The sequence below is a fragment of the Pelodiscus sinensis genome, chromosome 4 (assembly GCF_052426305.1).
Source record: "Pelodiscus sinensis isolate ZL-2025 chromosome 4, ASM5242630v1, whole genome shotgun sequence".
Classification (NCBI taxonomy): domain Eukaryota; kingdom Metazoa; phylum Chordata; order Testudines; family Trionychidae; genus Pelodiscus; species Pelodiscus sinensis.
In genome coordinates this window covers 90,919,521-90,942,909 of record NC_143055.1, presented here as the reverse complement: position 1 = coordinate 90,942,909, position 23,389 = coordinate 90,919,521, and the positions used below count along the sequence as shown (strand labels likewise).

Here is a 23,389-nt window from a genome sequence, read left to right as displayed (position 1 = left end):
CATAATACTACCCCTTCATATCACAGGTGTATTAACTCCATTGTACAGTTGGAGAACTGGCACAGAGTGATGGAAGTAACAAATATCCACTAATGGTGGTTAAGACACATAGGACCTGATTTTTGAGTGTTCATAGCACTATATATATGTTCAGAGCATGGCTCCTATTGACTTTAGCTGCAGCTGTGAGTGCTCAGCACATCTCCAGATCAGACCCCCAGAGTCTCACATCAAGCACCCATACAATGAGGAACACACAATTAGTGACTACCTGGGAAAAGTTTGATTTATGGGACTTTCCCCACAATCACACAGGAACTTTTGGTAGCTGCAGGGACTGTTACCCAGGAACTAAGTAACGACAATGAAATGGATGGAATTTATACTAGGATCTGATTTTGATTTTGTTCTTGCCACCAGAAGCACAAGTCCTCTGATACTGTATCTATGGATACCAGTGTACTTCTTATGGCCCCCCAAAAAAACCACAACTCAAATATAAATTTAATCACTCTATTGAAGTAAAACAGCATATGATGATATAAACCAATGACCCCAATACAGCCAGTAAACAGTAAATCAACCCCACGCCCTTGAATCAGAAGAGAGAAGAAGATACTAAGTGATTCCCCAAATACAACAAGGTAAGTATTCAAATACTTTATGGCTGGGCCTACACGGGCATGATTTTGCGCAAATACTTTTAGTGGAAAAGTTTTTCCGTTAAAAGTATTTGCACAAGAGAGCATCTACACTGGCATGTGCTTTTGTGCAAAAGCATCCGTGCCAGTGTAGATGCTCTCTTGCGTAAGAAAGCTACAATGGCCATTTTTGCCATTGGGCTTTCTTGCGCAAGAAATTAACATTGCCTATCTACACTGACCTCTTGCGCAAGAATACTTGCGGCCAGTGTAGACAGGCGGTAAGATTTTGCACAAAAGCGGCCACTTTTGTGCAAAATCTTGCCAATGTAGACACAGCCTACAGGTCTAGTTTAGATGATAGATGGTATTCAATGGATATGGAGGGAAGAAGAAATCCTAGCATCTTCTACTGTTCAGCAGTGGAACCTGCTTTCTGGGAGGAACACTAGGTATCCCACAATGTTATTCAGGCTCAGGTCAATCACAGATTCAGGTCTGGCTTACAGAGGGCTTTCACCACAGGGAGCGGACCAGGATTCCGGAGAGGGTGAAGGAACCTAGGTGGTCTGCTGGATGTTCCCTAAACACAAATCCCCACACCCTTTGGTAGAGGCTGTGAAGGAAGGCACCCACAGAAGCTCGGAAATTCCTCTCCCTCAGGCAGCTTCTATCCTGCAGCCGGATGGTAGGCCTCACTCGAGCCTTTGCCGCAGAGTGACAGCAGGACAGGCAAGAAGCATCAGCAGACCCAGGGCTGAAGGATCAAGCAGCAAGGTGGTTCAGGAGGAGCCCCACCCCTCAGACTGACAGTCTTTTTAAAGTTCCTTAGGCAGAAAAAAGCAGCAAGAGGGCTGAGTGCACTGTCTGTGTGCCATGTGCAGTGTAGTACATAATGATAGCCGTTCTTGTGCAAGAAGCTGCCAGTGTAGACATAGCCAAATAGCATTTATTAGCAACAAGTAGCTGACATTGAGGTAGGGCTCACCCTACTTGCATCTGCCATTTTGAATGGGATATGTCCAATGGCCCCTTGTGGACTTCAGGAAAGGTCATTTGGTTAATTTCTCACTTCTAGTGTCTGCCAAGTGCATTTCTTCCCCTACCTGCCAGCAGGATGGGTGACTGTGGTTTTTCCCCTGTAGCCTTCCCACCTAGAGACACTCAGATTTCAGTTCTCTTTGTATTTTCTCTGAAGTGAAAGGTATTTCACCAGATTCCCTTACCTTTTCTCCCTTTCACCATTGTCTTCCTCTCCCAGCTCACCATGGCAATGCTGCTCTGTATCTTAGGTATTTATAGAGTGCCAATCACCATCGTATTTAGGCTCAGTTCCAGATTTGCTCCTTTTCAACTCAGTTCCACTCATCTGAATTCCCTGAGATCCTAAATCTGCATGTTTCCCAAGCCTGTATCTCTCCTTGCTTATTGCATGCCTGTCCTCTACTCTACATTCCCCACTGTGTTCCTGTTCCTTTAACTTCTCTGCTGCATGTACCTCTGGGACTGCCACAAGAGGCAACATGCTTTGTATTAGTTAGCTCCTTGGTACTGACTTAGCAGGCAGGAGAAAGTTGGTCTGGTGGCTAATCAGACTTCCCCAGCTTCTCCTTATCCCTCTTTGCCTGGTTAGGAAAGTAGCCTTTCATAACAAGAGGTCAACCTTGAACTGAATACCTCGTTAGGTAGCTACTCCAGGCCTAACACTGGATTGGATTATTATAAACACAGAGAATGTGCTTCTGAAATGTGGGACAATCACAGCAAAAATTGGGACCGTTAGAAAGAGAGTCACAAATATGGAAGCCTCTAATAATAGCAGGGAGGGTTTGGAAATTGACACCTATTTCATGGCAGATAGAGAGTAGGATTTTAGATTTTTTCATTAATCTGGATATACATAGGGACTAAAGCCCTCACTTTAAATCCTGTGAAACATATTCCCCCTTAATAAATAAACTTACAGCTAACGCTGACGATATCTGACCTTCAGGCTCAGGCTTAACAAATGTAACTGTCTGCAAACTCTCAAGGCAGCTGGGTAAGATCCATTTTCACAGTCCCCTGGGGATTACCAACTGGTTTTAAATTTAAAATACTTAAAGCAGTTTATACCCAACAGCCATTTCACATGGATAGTCGCAATGATTTAAAAGTCATTGTTTGCAAAGGGGACTTGCTAAGCAAAAATAGATGCAAGCAAATTTCCTCAGTATCACTGTGCATCCAAATATAAAAAAAAAACCTAAAGTTGCCTTGGAAGGAAGTTCTGTTGCAAGAGAGGGTAAGGATATTTGGTTTGTACAGTGGCCTGAAGGGTGTTACCGGGTAATGAGATCAGTTATACACTGCGTAAGGAGCAGCAGTCAGAACAGCTCCTCAAATTGCATTGCTTTACAAGCAGCATGTGAACTGCAAGCTGGGGGAGGCTAAGCCCTCAAACCGCTGCCCCTCAAGCCCCCTTCCCACTGTGGCCACCAGCCCTACCCCAGGCTGGACCTCTCAACTCCAGGGCACCAGGAGGAGCACCATGAGACTCCAGTCTCTGGAGCACTGGGAGGATGGGTGGTACATGGTCAAAGTCACTCCCACAATGGCAAGTGGCCCTGCAGAGCATTAGGAGGGCATGCTGCACACAACCTGCCAGGGCTATTGCACAGGCCACCTGGAGCTGCAGGCAGAGAAGGAAGTTCTAGCTGGGGGGAGGAGAGGGCTGGAGGAGGAGTGTGGGCAAGCAACACCTGGCCATTTGGGGAGGCACAGCTCTCCCCCAGGCTATGGTACCCATTGCCCATGATTATTAAACATGGACAAGTATCATGGGTGGTGGGTCTAAGAGGCAGAGGGAAGCAATGAGTTCCCAGGGTCCTATTGCTCAACCTCCCCAGGAGGCTGTTTCTGCTTGCAGACTGGTAACTCTTCCCCCAAAGTGGATCTATAAAGTAAAAAGCCTCTCAGCTTGGCAGACCTATTAGTATAACACCAAACCTCTAAAAGAGTAATTAAGGGATAATGAAACCATTTTACATACATGTGCCAACCCTGAATTTACTGGGAAAAAAAATTGGGCATTACAATGTCTAGAGGGCCTTAGTTTAAAATTTGTTTTAAATATTTCATTAGTTTGTTGCTGAAGATTATAAAATCACCATGGGCATCTTGTATAACCAGTGGGGGAAGGCACATCCTTCCCAAACTGCCAGCTTTGTGCCATCCACATGCTGCCCCCCAGAAAATCTACTGTAGACATTCTAGGGGAAAGAGTGTTACTGTTCCCAGTGCCCATGCTCCAAAGCTGGGAGGGGGCAGTGAGATAGCTTAGCTGCCATGGGGGGCAGGGCCTCAGCAGAAGGAGTGAGGAGGTTGGGGGTGCACGCAAGTGTCCACACTCTCTTTTGCGTGCTGATTGGGGGGATGTGCGAAGCATGCTGTCCCTCCTACTGGTGGTATAGGAGGGGATGCGGAGGGGGCTTGACTCCCGTGGAGGTGGGGCCTCAGAAGAAGGGGCAGGGTTAGGTGGGGCTGGCTCACACCTTCACCAACTGCCCATGAAAATCACATTTCTAAAAAAATCTTTGAATAGCTATTTAGATGCATAGTCTGTATATTCAGCTTTAGCCTTAAATGCTAAGATCTTTAGATATATAGTTTTTAAAAATAAATTCTTCAAAAGCCCACTCTTCTATAAAATACACAGATTAATTTTAATCACTATAGTACAAAAACTTGCTTTCCAAATTTTCCTGTCCTTTCTATTCCCTTTAACCCCTGCCTATAGTTGAAGAGAACCCTTAAAGCGACAACATTCATGGTCTTCCAGACAGTCAGAAGTAAAAGTGAAACTGCTTTGTCCAAGTAATTGATGAACTAGTTTTAAGAGAACACTCCACCAACATCAATACCTTAATACAATACACAATCCTTTGGCATGACTAAAATCTTTAGAAACAGATTTTAATATATAATGAAATTTCATTAGCATATCTAATTTATTTGGTGTGATTTTCATAAGACGTGTTTCCTTTTTTCTAAAAACTGAACTTGGTTAGGAACACACTAAACTGCTCCGACTGTTTTATATTTTCTATTTTACTAGATTAATTTAAAATAATGTCTTTGTTGAAGTAATCAGAGAAGGGCTATATCATGTATTCCGTCATATTTAATGTGTTCAACAGGACAAGTGACTTGGTTTACTACTTTTTTGGGGGGGAGGAGGAGCAAATAAATCTCTGACAAACCTCAGGATACCTAAAAAAAAACCCTGACATTTTTATTCCCAAGTTTAGAGCTTTTAATTAGGTACCTTCTGCATGTCCAGTCTTCACAATCTGGCATGCAGTGAAAAACATGCTCCATTTTCTTCAGAAAGACATTTTAAAAGAATGGGTTTTTTTCCACCAAATGTCATGTGCTACATTTGGATTCGGGGACTTGCCTGGACTGGATAATCAGAGAGAAGAGGGACATAATGGGGAGATGGAAGAGCCTAGGTGGTGCAGAGGGGGAACTACAGGCTGGGGCACTTGACTCCTCAAGAAGCGGCTTTGCCCACAGCCCATTACCCTCATGCTCTAGTCCCTTGGTCAGGATACTCACTTTGGTTGTCCAACCCCCCCCCCCCCCCCCAGTATTTCTCAAGAGGCCATTGTCTTCTTGGGCTGGGGAGCAGATTTGGACAGAGACCGCTCATCCGTGACTTTCCTGAGTAGGTGGCAACCCCCCAGTTCACGCCCCTCAAAAGAACAGGGGAGTGCTCTGGGGAGTCGTCCACCATGATCAGGATACAAGCCCAGGTTGTGGCAAAGAGTGGGTAGTGGGGTTTACTGCCCAGCAGCAATTCCTCTTTAATTAAAAGAGCAAGAGGGGCTGCACATGGCCTCTTGATTAACTACCTGGACTCTGCTCTCAGAGCTGGAGTTTGATCAAATGACATTCACACCACAGAGGACTTTAGAAGTTGACTGTGCCCTGGTTACTATATAGATGAAGTGGAACACTTGAGGATAATAGACCACACTGTCACTCATTTCTAAACAATCAGTAAGGGGATTTAAACCAACACCCTGTTTCAGGGGCAGGACCCAAAGCACAGGACTTCAAAGAGATGTATAGAAGGGAGTTAAAGATGGCTCACCTGCTGCCTAGGTGAATGCCCCAATCATGGGGTCCATGTCATACAGCTATCTGTGGTGATGAAGCCTGGGGACCCCATGAGTTTGCCTGTTGAACTGATACACGTTAGTTTAATATTATTCAGGTGGCAGTAACAACCCTAAACTTTGCAGTCCAGTAGCTAGACTATCTATCTTGTTTAGTGGTGCTGTGGATTTGAATCCTCTCTCTGCCTACATTAAGGAAGGGCTTTGGAGGCACTTCCAACACAGCTGTGGTGCATGTGCCCTGGGTGATGAGGGGGGGATGCTTCCCTCTTGTCTATGGAAGCTGTTTGTTTAAATGTTGGTTAAGCCAGGACCTGCTTCTGACTTCCTCTGTAGCCCAAAGGTTTGGCTGTGGGCTTGGACTGTAGCAGGTGTGCGTTTGAGGGTGCCTGTGTTTACCCCTGCTCTGTGATTGCCCCGGGCTTGCTGCTTTTTTGTCTGTTGTAGCTGTTCCATTCAAGTTAAATGTGCTTTGGGACAGGCTTACAGCTACCCTCACTCTCTAGTCCAGTTGCTTAGGCAAGGCAGCAGGAGACTAGGGCTATTTCACATGCATTGCAAAGAGCAACTGAGGGGCATTTTTGACTATTTGATTTTTATCGGTATTAGGGATGCATTTTTGCAAACTGGCCTCAAGAGAATTGAAATCTTCATTGGTCACTGCCAGCTGGAACTTGTTGGTCAGAGATAAAGTACCTGCACACTGAGCCCTGAAGATTGGACCTAGCTCAGGAGGAGACGTTGCCCAGCCAAGGACAGGCAGCAGCCTTGTGATCAACCATGATTAGTCTGGCTGTACCAGATCAGTAATAACTTTGAGGAGCTTTTAAATAGAGGAGTATTATGGAGTTTCTGTGTTGCTTAGACAATGCTTTATCTGATCGAAATAAACTGAAAATCTCTCCTTAAGTTGTGGTTGAGATGCTGCCTCATTCCAAGGTCTCTGTCTCTCAGCGGGACACTGGCAGAAACATAGCTGGACTCTGCCTGGCTCATTTATGAGTTAATACTGTACTGATAGAATCGCATGGGTTGTGGGTGGTGTTGGGAGGGGGGACGCTAAGCATGGCTAAGCATCCCTAAACAGCCAATTGTGGCCCTTCCCTCAGCCACTGCACTTCCTGGAGGGAGTTGGGGCTGGACACGTTGCCTGCCCAGTGCTCTGGGGCCCGGAACCCTGCGGCTGTGGGTGCCATGGCCATACTGTCTAGGAGCTGTTGGCACTGAAGCTGCAGCCTACCAGGGATGAGGCTATGGCTCCCTGTCCCCAGCTGAGCAGTGCTGGGGTCACAGGCCACGGTGGGTATGCTTTGGACTCCTGCTGGAGTGAGGAAGGGAAGAAAAGAGGGACGCAGTGCTGGGGTCACTGGCTGCTGATAAAAAGTCTCTTTTAACCCTCTCCCATCTTAGCATTCATGGTTTTTAGAATGCATATGGCATCCTGAATATTGACTAGTACTTATCCGGAAGGGACCGTGACTCCCCAAGTTGATACCTTTGCTTTAAGTTTGACAATATCTACATTTAATGCATTTTTACAAACCAGTGCTGCAGCAGCCGCAGTGCAGCTCTGCTGCCTCTATTAGAGTGTGGGCAGGGAAGGTTACCATGGTTGTTCATGATGAGCCCAGACTCGCTGTAGACAGAGACTGCTCCATGGGATGCCGGTGCAGCCTCTGTCTGTAGGAGCTCAACCTCCCACAGACAGAGGCAGAAGCTAGTCTGCAAGGGGAGCTGGTTTTTAAACTCGATCCCCTAATGGACTGGCTCCCACCTATTATCCCGCCCTGCTGCCTCTGATACAGGGTCTAACATCCCTAGATAGAACCTCTGTAAACAAGGAGCCTGGTTTCATCCTTGAAATTAACAAGAGTTTTGCTGTTGAGTGAGTATGCTAATCGTTCCACCATTCTAGATGGTTATGGTTTTTTAGAATAAAAATCCAATCAGCCATTATGTCCTATCTTCCTTTGATTTTCTCCTGTTGCCACCACACGTGGAAATACTGGAATGTTTCACATACGAGGTTTAGAAACATAGAATGGGGGGCTGGGCTTAGATGATCTCTCAAGGTTCCTTCCAACCCTACTTTCTAAGGCTGGACCAAGTAAACCTAGACCTTGACTGTCTAACCTCTTCTTAAAAACAGCCAACTACAGGGATTCCACAACCTCTCTTAGTGCAAATCCAGCCTTCCCCCCACTTCCTGGGTCTGTTCATGTTTTTGTATCCATCCTAGTTGTGGTTAAATAAAGACCAAATCTGATACCATTGAAGTGATATACAAGAATAGAAGCAGTTCAAATGCCATCATTTGAGAATGGCATAATACAGTTGTGTTGAAAATCTTTTTGTATTCAGTACATCATGCTTTAGCCTCCAGACAATCCATTAGTAAAAACAATTTGGAGGATGTGGTTGTGAATATAGTCTTTGTTTTTTGCTTTTTAATCCATTATTGTAAATATACTCTAGGCTGAGGTTGCAGGTTAGCTCAAACAAACAAACAAACAAACAAACAAACAAACAAACAAACAAACAAAAAATGCCACCAGAAGTGTGAAATTCTGGACCAGCCTTCCAAGGGAAATTGTGGAGGCAAAAAAACCTAACTTGCTTCAAAACTAAGGAAGGGCATGGTATGATGAGACTACCTAGCCAATATGTGATTGCTAGTAGCAAGTATTTCTGGTGGCTGCCAATGGGATACTAGATGGGTGGGTGGGAGGGCTCTGAGATACTACGGAAATTCTCTCCCATTTGTCTGGCTTGGGGGGCGGGTCTCGCCCAACTGCTCTTCAAGGTCTAACTAATCAATGTATTTGAGGTCAAAAAGGAATTTTGGCAGAGACTCTGATGGCAGGGGATGTGCTTCCTCTACAGCATGGGTCACCTGTAGGTTTAAACTAGTGTAAATGTTGGATCTCTGTAACTTGAATTCTCTACATGATTTAAGGACTTCAATAATTCAGCCTGAGTTTGGGATCTATTACAGGAGGGTATGGGTGAGGTCCTGTAGCTTGCAATATGCAAGAAGTTATTCTAGATGGTACTGATCGTCGCTCCTGGCCTTAAAAATCTATGAATCTAAAACAAATAAAAATAAAATCATCACCAAGCAACTAAGGCTTGATGAAAAATTTCCCAGCTTTTCATAAAGAGTTTAAATCCATAGAAAGGCCCAGGAAATCCCATTTCTTTCCCAACTTACAACCCTTAAAAGATCTTGGTTAAAGCTTATTTATAACACACAAAGCTGAGAAAATCAGGGACTTTCCAGCAATCTGACCTTTGAAAAGCTCTGATTCTAAAATAATATAAGCCAATTCTGCAATTACTGCACTTCCCAGCTACGTCTAGACTGGCATGATTTTCCACAAATGCTTTTAACTGAAAAGTTTTCCGTTAAAAGCATTTGTGGAAAAAAGCATCTAGATTAGCACGGACGATTTTCCGCAAAAGCACTTTTTGCGGAAAAGCGTCCGTCCCAATCTAGACGCGCTTTTGCACAAAAAGCCCCGATCGCCATTTTCGTGATCAGGGCTTTTTTGCGCAAAAAAAATCTGAGCTGTCTACACTGTCCCTTTTGCGCAAAAGCTTTGCACAAAAGGACTTTTGCCCGAATAGGAGCAGCATAGTATTTCCACAAGAAGCACTGATTTCAGACAGTAGGAAGTCAGTGTTCTTGTGGAAATTCAAGCAGCCCGTGTAGACAGCTGGCAAGTTTTTCCACAAAATCACTTGCTTTTCCGGAAAATCTTGCCAGTCTAGACACTGTCCCCTTGTTTGTTTACTATTTCATGTTTAAAGATTAACATACTGTCTACACTGAGTAAGGTGTGTAGGAAGTCTACTGGCACCCCTTAGGAGGCTGTAACGTGTGCTGCCACCCATCACTGTAGGGGGAGTCACATCTTCCCTTTTGTTCCTGGATCAGAGCTGGGCCTTAACATTCAAATCTGTCTTTCAGTATTTTCTGCAATACATTCATGGAATCATAGAATACCAGGACTGGAAAGGACCTCGAGAGGTCATCGAGTCTAGTCCCCTGCCCTCATGGCAGGACCCAGTACTGTCTAGACCATCCCTGATAGACATTTATCTAACCTACTCTTAAATATCTCCACAGATGGAGATTCTACAACCTCCCTGGGCAATTTATTCCAGTGTTTAACCACCCTGACAGTTAGGAACTTTTTCCTAACATCCAACCTAAACCTCCTTTGCTGCAGTTTAAGCCCAGTGCTTCTTGTTCTATCCTCAGAGGCCAAGGTTAACAAGTTTTCTCCCTCCTCTTTATGATACCCTTTTAGATAACTGAAAACTGCTATCATGTCCCCCCTCAATCTTCTTTTTTCCAAACTAAACAAACCCAATTCTTTCAGCCTTCCTTCATAGGTCATGTTCTCTAGACCTTTAATCATTCTCGTTGCTCTTCTCTGGATCCTCTCCAATTTCTCCACATCTTTCTTGAAATGCAGTGCCCAGAACTGGACATAAAACTCCAACTGAGGCCTAACTAGCGCAGAGTAAAGCCAAAGAATGACTTCTCGTGTCTTGATCACAACGCACTTGTTAATGCATCCCAGAATCATGTTTGCTTTTTTTGCAACAGCATCACACTGCTGACTCATATTTAGCTTGTGCTCCATTATAACCCCTAGATTCCTTTTTGCTCTACTCCTTCCTAGATAGTCGCTTCCCATTCTGTGTATGTGAAATTGATTGTTCCTTCCTAAGTGGAGTACTTTGCATTTGTTTTTATTAAACTTCATCCCGTTTACCTCAGACCATTTCTCTAGTTTGTCCAGGTCATTTTGAATTATGACCCTATCCTCCAAAGCAGTTGCAACCCCTCCCAGCTTGGTATCATCTGCAAACTTAATATGCGTATTTTCAATGCCAATATCTAAATCGTTGATGAAGATATTGAAAAGAGTCGGTCCCAAAACAGACCCCTGCAGAGCTCAACTAGTTATACCTTTCCAGCAGGATTGAGTACCTTTAGTAACTACTCTCTGTGGGTATGTCTACACTACTCCGCTAGTTCGAACTAGGAGGGTAATGTAGGCATACCGCACTTGCAAATGAAGCCCGGGATTTGAATTTCCCGGGCTTCATTTGCATAAGCAGGGAGCCGCCATTTTTAAAACCCCGCTGGTTCGAACCCCGTGCAGCGCGGCTACACGGGGCTCGAACTAGGAATAGGAAGCCTAGTTCGAACTACCTAGTTCGAGCCCCGTGTAGCTGCGCTGCACGGGGTTCGAACCAGCGGGGTTTTAAAAATGGCGGCTCCCCGCTTATGCAAATGAAGCCTGGGAAATTCAAATCCCGGGCTTCATTTGCAAGTGCGGTATGCCTACACTACCCCGCTAGTTTGAACTAGGAGGGTAGTGTAGACATACCCTGAGTATGGTTATCCAGCCAGTTATGCACCCACCTTATAGTAGCCTAGGTAGTATTTGCCTAATTTATTGACAAGAATATCTTGCGTGACCGTATCAAATGCCTTACTAAAGTCTAGGTATACCACATCCACCGCTTCTCCCTTGTCCACAAGACTCATTATCCTATCAAAGAAAGCTATCAGATTGGTTTGACATGATTTGTTCTTTCCAAAACCATGCTGGCTGGTCCCTATCACTTTACCACCTTCTAAGTGTTTGTGATGATTTCCTTAATTACTTGCTCCATTGTTTTCCCTGGCACCGAAGTTAAACTAACTGGTCTGTAGTTTCCTGGGTTGTTGTTCTTTCTCTTTTTATAGCACTATATAATTAACTCAATGACTCTGTACATAATACATTAACCTTTTGACTTTGGTCAACATGGAATGATAATACTTAACAACTATACAGTGCTTGACACCATCAAAGCAATGTGCAAGCATTAAAAAAAACAACCTTATTTATAGGAATCAATTAATTCTCCACTACGGTACAGCTCTCTCAGTGATGATAAATTGTAACATTTTAAAACAAACTGAAACAGTCCACAACACTGCAGGACAGATAGTAAAGAGTACATTATTGACTTGCAAGGGAAACTCAGTCTGGAAGAATTGGAAAGTGGTTCAGACTGAAATAAGACTACTCCATACTTTCTCTCTACACTATTGCAGATAGAACTCTAGCCATTTATCATTGAATAAAACATCCATGTGCTGTTTAACTTCTCCAGTGGAAAACAGCACTTCAGGAGCAGCATGTCTCTCTCACGCCATTTTGGGACTCTGTTGCACTCTTCCTTCTGAATCAGTGCTGAACCAACGTGTATCACCAAGATCTTTTCCAATAGAACCTGCATGTTCCTTGGAAGACACCTGCCAGTGCATTGACCACATCCAACACATCTATCTAGTGAATGAACAAGGTCACAGTACAAGGTGGAATGGCTGCAGACAGTTTGAGAATCTTTTTGTGGTGTTACATAGAGATTTAAAGGCACAAAGCCCATGTTAAATATGACTATACTGCAACTACTCCCTCCCAACTCCCCTACCCCCCCCCACCCCCCAACACACAATGAATCCATCCCACCTGTCCATGCAGTAAGTCTCAGTGCCTGGACAGAGACTCAGGCTCACACTACTGTGCTAACAATAGCCATACCAATCCCCTCACCTCATTGGTCAGAATCTGAGCTACCACCCAAGGAGGAAAGTCATGTTGACTGGCTCTGAAAGTCAGTGAGAGCTGTTGCCTAACTTGAAAATCTTCCCTCCCCACATCAAGTCTATAGCATTTGTAACAGGGGAATGGTCCCGCTATCGTGGGAAACTTTCCTGGCTTCCAAACTACTCTGGTGAAATGCACCAGTGAAAGGATCTGAGTCCAAACTCCCACTTCTTTTACCCAAAGGCCTCCCTGACCCTGAGGGCTCCCCTTCCACTCTCCTGAGAAGCAGAGTCCTCGAAATCCCAACAAGGCTGGGTCCAGGTTTTCTGGGGCTTAATCCCCAACCTTGTAGTCACTTGGGGCAGGGGCTAGGGTTTCCCCACTCTGGGGTGCTCTCTGCACACTTCATGCTTTTTTGACTCAGTGATCATTTCATACAGTTTAAAGTAAACACAATTTATTAAACAACAACTGATTAAAAAGAAAAGAATAAGGAAAAATGAGAAAGGTTAAATGAGAACACACAGTCCTGCTCTGTAGCATGGGGACATCACAAACAGCAGTCTGCAGAGTGAAAGGACAGTTCACAGTCTGTTCCTTATAGGTCCCAGAGCTCTTTGGGTACGTCAAGACTACATGGTTCCGTCGATGGAGCCATGTAAACTAGTTTACCCGGCATAGTCAATGAAGCGGGGATTTAAATAATCCCCGCTTTATTAAAATAAAAATGGCCACCGTGCTGTGCCAATGATCAGACGATCTCGCACGGCGCGGCAGTCTAGATTCGGTGCGGTCGACAAGGGAAGCCTTTGTCGACCACTCCGTTAAACCTTGTTTCCCATGTTAACCATTATTTAAATCCCCGCTTCATTGACTATGCTGGGTAAACTAGTTTACATGGCTCCATCGACGGAGCCATGTAGTCTAGACGTACCCTTTCTCAGGCCCTGGCTGTACTGCAGGGGGGCTGAAGGTTAGACATGCTTGCTCTGGCAGTGACCACACGGCCTCAGGCTCTAGGTGACAGGATCAAATACAGAGAGTTTTCTGTAAGAACATTGCTTTCTTGGTTGAATGCACTGCTTGCAGGGGGAGGTGGGAACATGGAGCCTCCCACCAGCCCCAAATCAACATAATACACTGTAGGACAGAAATGAGTAGCTGAAGAATTTCTATTTTCTTGTTAATCGGGCTCATGCTGCTTTAAGTAATAATATGGTACTTATTATCCACAATATTTGCAAACAGACAGGTAACCTGTGGTTGGTTATATAACAGATGAATCACCACAGTAGCTCAGCACACCCACAACAAACACTGACAGGCATATTTTACTTGAATAAAATGAAAACTTCAGCTTGGTAAATTGGTGGGCTTGGAACCACCTGGGTTTCACATAAGTTCCTAGGATAATTGGGTCATATTTCTCAGAATTGCATTCTGATGTGTATCTAGATGGGAAGCATGCTAATGCTTCACTATATAAATGGGATAACATTAAAACAAATATTACACAAGCTTGGACTGGCCCAAATTTTGCAGAATACTCTAGACTTTCCTTCTTATAGATAAGCAGAATGTGGAGAAGTTGCATGATACTGTATAAAGTCATTTCATTAATATGTTGCAATAAGTTGGGTGTACATTTACCACCAGAACAGCAGCAGCAACCACTAAAATTCTTTCATACTTACATCCCCAGTGCCTGGATGCCTGGTTTTCATCCAATCAGTCTGTGACTGGCCCCTGTTTGGGAAGACAACACAGCAACTTCAGTGTTTAAATAATAATTAGATAACTTATTTGAAATATAAGGCCATACAAAAGTTATGGTCTTAATGCAGAAATTGACTCATACTGTTCTTTGTACGGTGTTATTCAGAAGGCTGGAGTAGATAGCCTTGTTGATCTTTAAAACACTATAGCATAAAAAATGTGGATTGGATTATGGCTAGCTCTTCATGGGTACTCAACTGACTCAACTGTGGGGTCATCACCATGACACAGTTCCTTAAAGATATTTAGGTGCCTGGCTTCTATTGTCCCACTTCATGCGGAAAAAAATGATCCACCAATTCATGTGCCAAGCTCACAGTTTTCCACATAGAACAGGAGAGGCGTAGCACTGTTGACTACTAGTTTGTTGTCTGGAATTCACAGATTACCACACAGATTTCAAAACTACTCTGTGTCTAGTGATAGAAATGTAGCCGTGTTAGTCTGGGGTAGTTGAAGCAAAATGCAGGACAATGTAGCACTTTAAAGACTAACAAGATGGTTTATTAGATGATGAGCTTTCTGGGCCAGACCCACTTCCTCAGATCAAATAGTGGAAGAAAGTAGTCACAACCATATATACCAAAGGATACAATTAAAAAAAAGAACAAATATGAAAAGGACAAATCACATTGCAGAACAGAAGGGGGATGCGGGGGGGTGGGAAGGGGGAGGAAGGAAGGTAAGTGTCTGTGAATTGCTGATATTAAAGGTAGGGAGAGTGGGATGTTTGTGAGTTAATGGTATTACAGGTGATAATTGGGGAAACTGTCTTGGTAATGGGTGAGAAAGTTCAAAGTCTTGTTAAGTCCCTGGTGGTAAGTGTCGAATTTTAACATGAATGACAGTTCAGAGGATTCCCTTTCAAGTGCAGATGTAAAAGGTCTTTGTAGCAGAATGCAGGTGGCTAAGTCATTTAGAGAGTGTCCTTTCTGGTTAAAGTGGCAAGAAACTGTTTTCTCTTTGTGATCTTGTCTGATATCTGTTTTGTGGGCATTAATCCTTTGGCGAAGTGTCTGAGACCTATGTAACTTTGTTCTCACCCACAATTATTTCCAGTTTGAGAACAACTTATACCTCCAGATCAGCGGCACAGCCATGGGTACACGCATGGCCCCACAGTATGCTAACATCTTTATGGCTGACCTAGAACAACGTTTCCTCAACTCCCGTCCCCTTTCACCCCTCCTCTACCTACGGTACATCGATGACATCTTTATGATCTGGACACATGGCCAAGAAACACTGGAGATATTCCACAGAGATTTCAACAACCTACACCCCACCATCAACCTCAGCCTGGACCATTCTACACGAGAGATCCACTTCCTGGACACCACCGTACAAATCAACAATGGAAAATTAGACACCACTCTCTACAGAAAACCCACCGACTCATACAGTTACCTACATGCATCCAGCTCCCATCCAGAACACACCACACGATCCATCGTCTATAGCCAAGCCCTTGGATACAACCGCATCTGCTCTAATCCCACTGACAGAGACCAGAAGCTTCAGGATCTCTACCAAGCATTTATAAATCTCAACTACCCACCCAGAGAAATAAAAAAGCAAATTGAAAGAGCCAGACGAATACCTAGAAACCATCTACTTCAAGACAGACCCAAGAAAACCAACAATAGAACACCACTTGTCATCACCTACAACCCCCAACTAAAACCTGTCCAACACATTATCAATAAACTACAGCCTATATTGGAACAGGATACCATACTCAAAGAGGCTCTGGGAGACAGACCCATAGTCTCCTATAGACAACCACCTAACCTCAAGATGATTCTTACCAACCACCACAGGACATACCACACTAATACCAACCCTGGTACCTTCCCTTGCAACAAACCCCGTTGCCAGCTTTGTCCACATATTCATTCTGCTGATACCATTATTGGACCTAACCAAGTGAGTTATAAGATCAAGAACACATATTCCTGCGCATCCAGAAATATAATCTATGCTATCATGTGCCGAAAGTGTCCGTCCGCTATGTACATTGGACAAACATCTCAGACACTTCGCCAAAGGATTAATGCCCACAAAACAGATATCAGACAAGATCACAAAGAGAAAACAGTTTCTTGCCACTTTAACCAGAAAGGACACTCTCTAAATGACTTAGCCACCTGCATTCTGCTACAAAGACCTTTTACATCTGCACTTGAAAGGGAATCCTCTGAACTGTCATTCATGTTAAAATTCGACACTTACCACCAGGGACTTAACAAGACTTTGAACTTTCTCACCCATTACCAAGACAGTTTCCCCAATTATCACCTGTAATACCATTAACTCACAAACATCCCACTCTCCCTACCTTTAATATCAGCAATTCACAGACACTTACCTTCCTTCCTCCCCCTTCCCACCCCCCCGCATCCCCCTTCTGTTCTGCAATGTGATTTGTCCTTTTCATATTTGTTCTTTTTTTTAATTGTATCCTTTGGTATATATGGTTGTGACTACTTTCTTCCACTATTTGATCTGAGGAAGTGGGTCTGGCCCACGAAAGCTCATCATCTAATAAACCATCTTGTTAGTCTTTAAAGTGCTACATTGTCCTGCATTTTGCTTCTACTCTGTGTCTGAATTGCTTTAAAATATTTTCAGTAGTTTACAAAGATCCAAAAAAATCATTTGTAAAGTAGAATACAGTAAACTCTTTCTTAGACAACATGCTAGAGATGGTTAACGGCCCAGAGCTATAGTGAAAATTCAGCATATGTAGGTCACCTACATTTTCAACTAAGTTTCATTGCTAATTCTCTCATCCCCTGAATGTCACCCAAGGAAATTGTGCTGATGGTTAAAAATAATATATACAGAGTATATATCATCAACTAAATTGTTAACATATATGCCATAGAAAGAAGAGAGTATATGTGTAAAATATATCTCAGTAAGGATATATTGGATCATTATGGCAATTAAACTAGTCTATGTGTACAAGAATGAAAAACAACAAAAATTTCTAATGTGGATTTAGGGTTGCATAAAATGTACAATATGCTGTAATTTTGCAAAATAATACATAAATATGTAATTAAAGCAAGGATAAAAATATCTACACATCTACAGTTAATGTTTCACAAGCAATGCTAACCTTATTAGTTTAGCTTTTTAATGAATGTGAACTGAGATAAGTGGCTATAGAGGGAGACAACAAACATTTTGATCTCACTATTTATTCTTTTTTGAGTTCTGGTGTCTCTCTTATGTTGCTGTTTAGCTGCTACTTTAATGGAAGCCTGAAGGTCAGAGATTATCATCAAGAGTTTGTATAACTTGCTGTTTATTTATATTGGGCCCATCTAAATACTCCCATGTCCTTGACAATTTTGATAAAGAGACCTTTGCAATGTAGTTTCATATTTCACAATTGAACAGCAAGTAAGTTCTTCATGAGTGCATTTTCTGTGAGGGTTTCATTAGAAATGGAACTTAAATAGGCTGCCAAATCATATACCATCAGCAATGCTAATTTAATTATCATTAGGAAGCTTCAAATGTTTATGTTATAGTTCAGTGAAATTCAGGGAGGAAAACTCCACCGTGCCATTGTTACTATTTCAGGAACTGATGCAAAATACACAAAACAGATAACTAGTTAACCAAGCTTTTTTTCAAATCTGGGACATAAGCCTGCATTTTTCCCCCTCATCCAAAATACTCAGTGACATGAGTACGCATGGGTTTGCAAGTTGGGGGGTTGGTGGAAGGAGCAGGATCTGACTTATAACCCAGCATGTGACCCACATGGCAGCATTAACATTCATCTTGCTCAGAAAAGGTGTGTTGAATGGAGAACAGCTATAGATGTATCCACAGAAAACAGAGCATTAACACATGCATTCTTCAGGTCAGTTAATCAGAGTGTTTCATTGTTTGTGATTGGTGAGCCATCCAGGTTTGTTCCTTTATGTTTTCATTAACCGTTGAGGACACATGTCATGTTTGTGGAGAATTTGTATCATTGAGTCTCATGATTCCACCATTGTCCGTTTAAAACTTGGCAAAACAATGAAAAAGCTTGACGTCTGTAAGCTCTTGAGAGAGAAATCTGTTTGAATTCAGTGTATCATTCCTTAGGCTGTCTGGTGCCAGGTTGGGGGACAAACATATGGTGACTGTACCGTGGGCAAGACGCCTCAAGTTGGCAGGAGAAAGCTGCTTATTCTGCCAGCTCATCTGCCCATTTCTGTGGTGGAGCATGGGGAGGAATCATGCTCCCTCGCTCTTCTCTTCACTTTTTGGGCTGATGCCCAGTTAGATGCAGGCTCTTTCTCTGTCCCAAAACTCCCATGGTATCTCTCCACTTCAGAGAAGAAAAGAAAGAGAAACTCTGTGACAGTGAGTCTCAGAGCCTAGCCCAGAGGATTTGAGCACATGGGCATGTGTGGTGGGGTTAAAAGTAGCACTGTAGATGTTCCACTCAGGCTGATGCCGAGAGAGCGCTCTCTCTCTCTCTCTCTCTCTCTCTCTCACACACACACACACACACACACACACACACACACACACACACACACACACACACACACACACAGGCTCAAGTGCACTACTAGCCACAGAGCAAGCAAAATGCCTCTGGGTAGAGATCATCAAAGTAAAGAATAGATTGGAGATAATGAGGTCTGAGGCATTTTTACTGAAAGTATAGTCCTCAGTAACGGTCTTTCTTTCCCAGCAGTGTTGTTGTTATCTCTCAGTAGAGTCGATACACATTAAATGAAAGCCTGCCTGACTTCAGAAATGAAAATAAATTCTGTCAGCACTGAGTATGGCTTATTCACTTGTGTCACTTGCACATACACAAGCCCCTGCCAACATTTAGAGAGCACTGCAAGATTCTCAGAAGCAGGGCTCCCACAAATATCAACAGGAGGCAAATGCAAACAAATTTGAGTGCAGACTTCACATCTCTGCAAGGTCATGAAGGGTGCAAATCTGGAATGGGAGAGGAATGTCACCCTGCTGAACTGCTCATGAGAAAAATGTTCCGTCATAGTTTCATGCTTGGGAATGCATGCGCAGTACGTTCTCATGGGATTTTAGAAAAGAGCCACTTATAGAGGATAGACTGGGTTGTGTTAAATAAGAACTGCAGGATATCCTGGGACATTTTAGTTAAATTTGTAACATTGGAATATTGGGGAAAATAGGTAAGGTACAAGATGTGAGATAGATATTTACTTCAAGATGTCCTTTGAAACAGCAGAGGAATGGGGACAACATTCTAGAGTTTAATCGTATTCTCCCACAAATCGTTACTGCAGAAATTACAGGAAGTAGAAATATGAAGGGGAGTAGCATGTGAAATATTTCTCCACACCGATAAAGTATGATTTGATTTTTGTAAGTATGAGAAGGTATTGGGCATGTTTATGCTTCCCTACCTCTCAGTTCAGAATTACAGAAGGTCTGAGTGCACCATTTTGGTTGAAATAAGAATTTACTCAGATGTTACTTCTAGAAACTAGCAGTATATGAATAAATACTGCTGTGTTTCTCCCACCTTCCCAATAATCTTCAAAAACCAGCATCTGCTTCTCTCTTTGTAGCACCCCACCATGATCTTCTTCCTCTTCCCAATGTCCCCACTCCTTACCTTTCTTGGCCCCTTAACCCCACTCCAGTGAGATGTAAGACTCACAGTATGTCTAATCTATATCCCTTTTCTCGAAAAAGAGATGTAAATTAGACACTTCAAAATTGCAAATGAAGCCGGGATTTAAATTTCCCGCACTTCATTTGCTAAATGGTGGCCGCGTTTTTTTCCGAAAAGGGGCTTTTCAAAAGGAAAAATGCCGTTTAGATGGGGATCTATCGAAAATAAACCCTTTTTCGAAAGATCCTGTACTCCTGTTTTATTTTCGATAGATCCCCATCTAAACAGTGTTTTTTCTTTCAAAAAGCCCCTTTTGGAAAAAAAAACGCGGCTGCCATTATGCAAATGACACGCGGAAAATTTAAATTCCGGCTTCATTTGCAATTTTGAAGTTTCTAATTTACATCCCTTTTTCAAGAAAAGGGATGTAGTTTAGACATAGTCTAAAAGAAAGAAGAAAGATCTATTAATACTATGCAGATAAGAGACACTTTCCATAGCTGAGGACAAAAGACACTTTTCACTAAATGGCACAATTGTCTAAGGCTCAGTGCCTCAAGAAAGCCCATGTTGGGGCTATGCACCCGTTAACGCCCAGCTAGGGGTGTGCCTTCAAGGCATATTTACTCCTTTAGTACACTCATTTGAAGAATATGTAGTTTCTGTGGGATATGCAATAACCTAGAATGTTATTGGATGTTATTGGGATTAAAATATATTGTATAACACAATAGGCAAACTAGCAGGGAAGGGCTGGCATAAACCATCTCTGAATGAAGGATTGTTTACTAAATGATTTTAAACTAGTTTCCATGGTTTTGGATATTGGAAGTGAGGCGTTTTCTTGTTTGCGTTTGTTTTAGTTACATTTGAGAATACGGATACAAAGTGGGTCAAACACCAGGAATGAAATCAGAAAGACTTTTCTCCAGGGAGCAATGAGTTTGGCTTAGAGATACCACAGACCTTAGTTAAGGACAAAAGCATAGTAAAATGTTTTAGTAAAATGACCTTTGTTACTCCGATCATCTTATATTGCCAAAGATGTGTAATTTTCCTTGTGTAATATGAAAACCAAATTATTTTTAAGAGAAGTTTGTTGGAAGGGGCCCTATTAGGGTATATAAATTTTTCTTAAATATTTGAAAGAGTGGAATAGAGAATATCTAATAGTTTTTAAAAAAGAATGTTGACCAAAGGTCTGTTGTAAAATAACATCTGTAAACAGCCACTGCCAAGAACATTAGAAAGTACACCAGGTGCTTTGATGGCCATGACGGTCTGACTGTTAAATAAACAAGGTTCTTGTAAACCCTTCTGAAAAGGGAAATACGATTATTTTGATTACATGAACCAAAACCTTTCATTTCTGAAGTTCAAGATCCTTTACAATCACTGAGCTATAACAATGTAGCTATCTGGATGCAAATCCACGATTTAAGCCAATACAGTGTGATTTGTATGGGTGCAAAGTAACCCAATTTTAAACCAAGTTTCATCATTGCATATTGTATCCACAGTAGTGGTGGGCAGTGGTGCAGCTACTCCACCAGCTTAAAAACCTAGCATGAAAAACGTCTGATTTTAAAGAAATGGTTTAGATTTATTGAGATACGTGGAACTAAAGATAATATAAAAAATGAACCCCTCTACCTCCCCCCAAAAATGCAGTGAACATAAGAACGGCAGTACTGGGTCAGACCAAAGGTCCATCTAGCCCAGTAGCCTGTCTGCCCACAGTGGCCAGCACCAGGTGCCCCAGAGAGGGTGGACCGAAGACAATGATCAAGCGATTTGTCTCCTGCCATCCTTCTCCAGCCTCTGACAAACAGAGGCCAGGGATACCATTTCTATCCCCTGGCTAATAGCCTTTTATGGACCTAACCTCCATGAAATTATCTAGCTTCTCTTTTAACTCTGTTATAGCTCTAGCCTTCACAGCCTCCTCTGGCAAGGAGTTCCACAGGTTGACTCCACGCTGTGTGAAGAACTTCCTTTTATTAGTTTTAAACCTGCTACCCATTAATTTCATCTGGTGTCCTCTAGTTCTTCTATTATGGGAACTAATAAATAACTTTTCTTTATCCGCCCTGTCCACACCATTCATGATTTTATATACCTCTATCATATTCCCCCCTCAGTCTCCTCTTTTCTAAACTGAAAAGTCCCAGTCGCTTTAACCTCTCCTCATATGGGACCTGTTCCAAACCCCTAATCATTTTAGTTACTCTTTTCTGAACCCTTTCCAAGACCAAAATATCTTTTTTTTGAGGTGAGGAGACCACATCTGTACACAGTATTCAAGATGTGGGCGTACCATAGTTTTATACAGAGGCAATAAGATATTCTGGGTCTTATTTTCTATCCCTTTTCTAATAATTCCTAACATCCTATTTGCCTTTTTGACCACTGCTGCACACTGTGTGGAAGTTTTCAGAGAACTATCCACGATAATTCCAAGATCTCTTTCCTGATTTGACCTAATGCATGAGTTAAATTCCATCAAAGAGATCAATTGTTATATAATTGGGGAGTAGAACTTGAGAGGCTTGTTTCTAGAACCTGAAGAAGGGATTCACTTGTATTATAAAGCTATTTTTAATATAAATCCAGCACATTTCATTCTGAAAATATTCAACTACATTTCAGAAATTTAATATACCTGGTTAAAGAAAGTGATGTAACACCAAACCCAGAAATACACTGAAGTTGCAAAGTTTCAATTCAGATGCAAGCCACATTTTTCCAAACCTCAGCAGGATCTAGAGTTTTGCTTCAGGTACAAAGGAAATATTAGGTCTTTGAAGAGGGAGTGGGAGAGAAACAGAGAATGATTGAGAGGTGCCAATAGTATTAATAGATTTACTCTCATTCCAAGTTTCAGGAAAGTTGAAATATGAAAAAAATATCTCCCTGCTATAACACTAAAAGTGTATGTGTTAAGATCTTTAGGGGGGAAAAAAGGTGTAGAATCTCATTCATAATTGATATATACAAAGAAAACAATCGTAATTCTGACAGCTCACCTACAAAACATACCTACAATCTTGCTGGGTTCCTAGGCAAGGTGGTGTGGGGGTGCTTTTCACCCCCAAAAAGGGCAGGACTTTGGGTGGGAGGGTTGGAGCTGCTTTGCGCTGCCATGAGAGAGCTGCACCTCCCTCAGTACAATCTGGAGAGCATCGTGGGGTACTTCAGCAGTGATTTAAAGGACATGGATGTTCCAGGCTCTTTTGTATCACTGAGTCCCGAGGCAGATGCTCCCTCCCTCTCCTCATCGGTGGGCCTACCTACAGCATGCAAATATTTCAGGGCTTCAAAAAACCAATGATAATAGAACAACATCTTAGTGCTGGGATGAGCGAGATACAAGGCCCAAAGAAAAAGACAACTTGGAAGTTTGTCTCCTTTAAACCAAACACAAACTGCAGTGACGCCAGGATGAAATTATTTATAAAATATAGACTTTGACCAATGGAAAACAGGAATTAAATGTTAGTGCTTACATCGGCAGGTAAAGGTGTTTAAAATGGGTGGTTAGGAATAAAAGGCGAATGTACGTGC

At 42.6% G+C, this 23,389-nt stretch overlaps 1 long non-coding RNA gene across 1 annotated transcript in view; it reads right to left on the bottom strand.

Annotated features, from left to right (window-relative positions):
- The window catches only part of LOC142829588 (uncharacterized), a 187,211-nt gene that overhangs the window by 3,825 nt on the left and 159,997 nt on the right, over positions 1-23,389 (bottom strand). Inside the window, exon 3 of the long non-coding RNA XR_012904135.2 lies at positions 14,115-14,166. This is a non-coding gene — a long non-coding RNA (uncharacterized LOC142829588). The remainder of the gene's footprint in view (positions 1-14,114; positions 14,167-23,389) is intronic.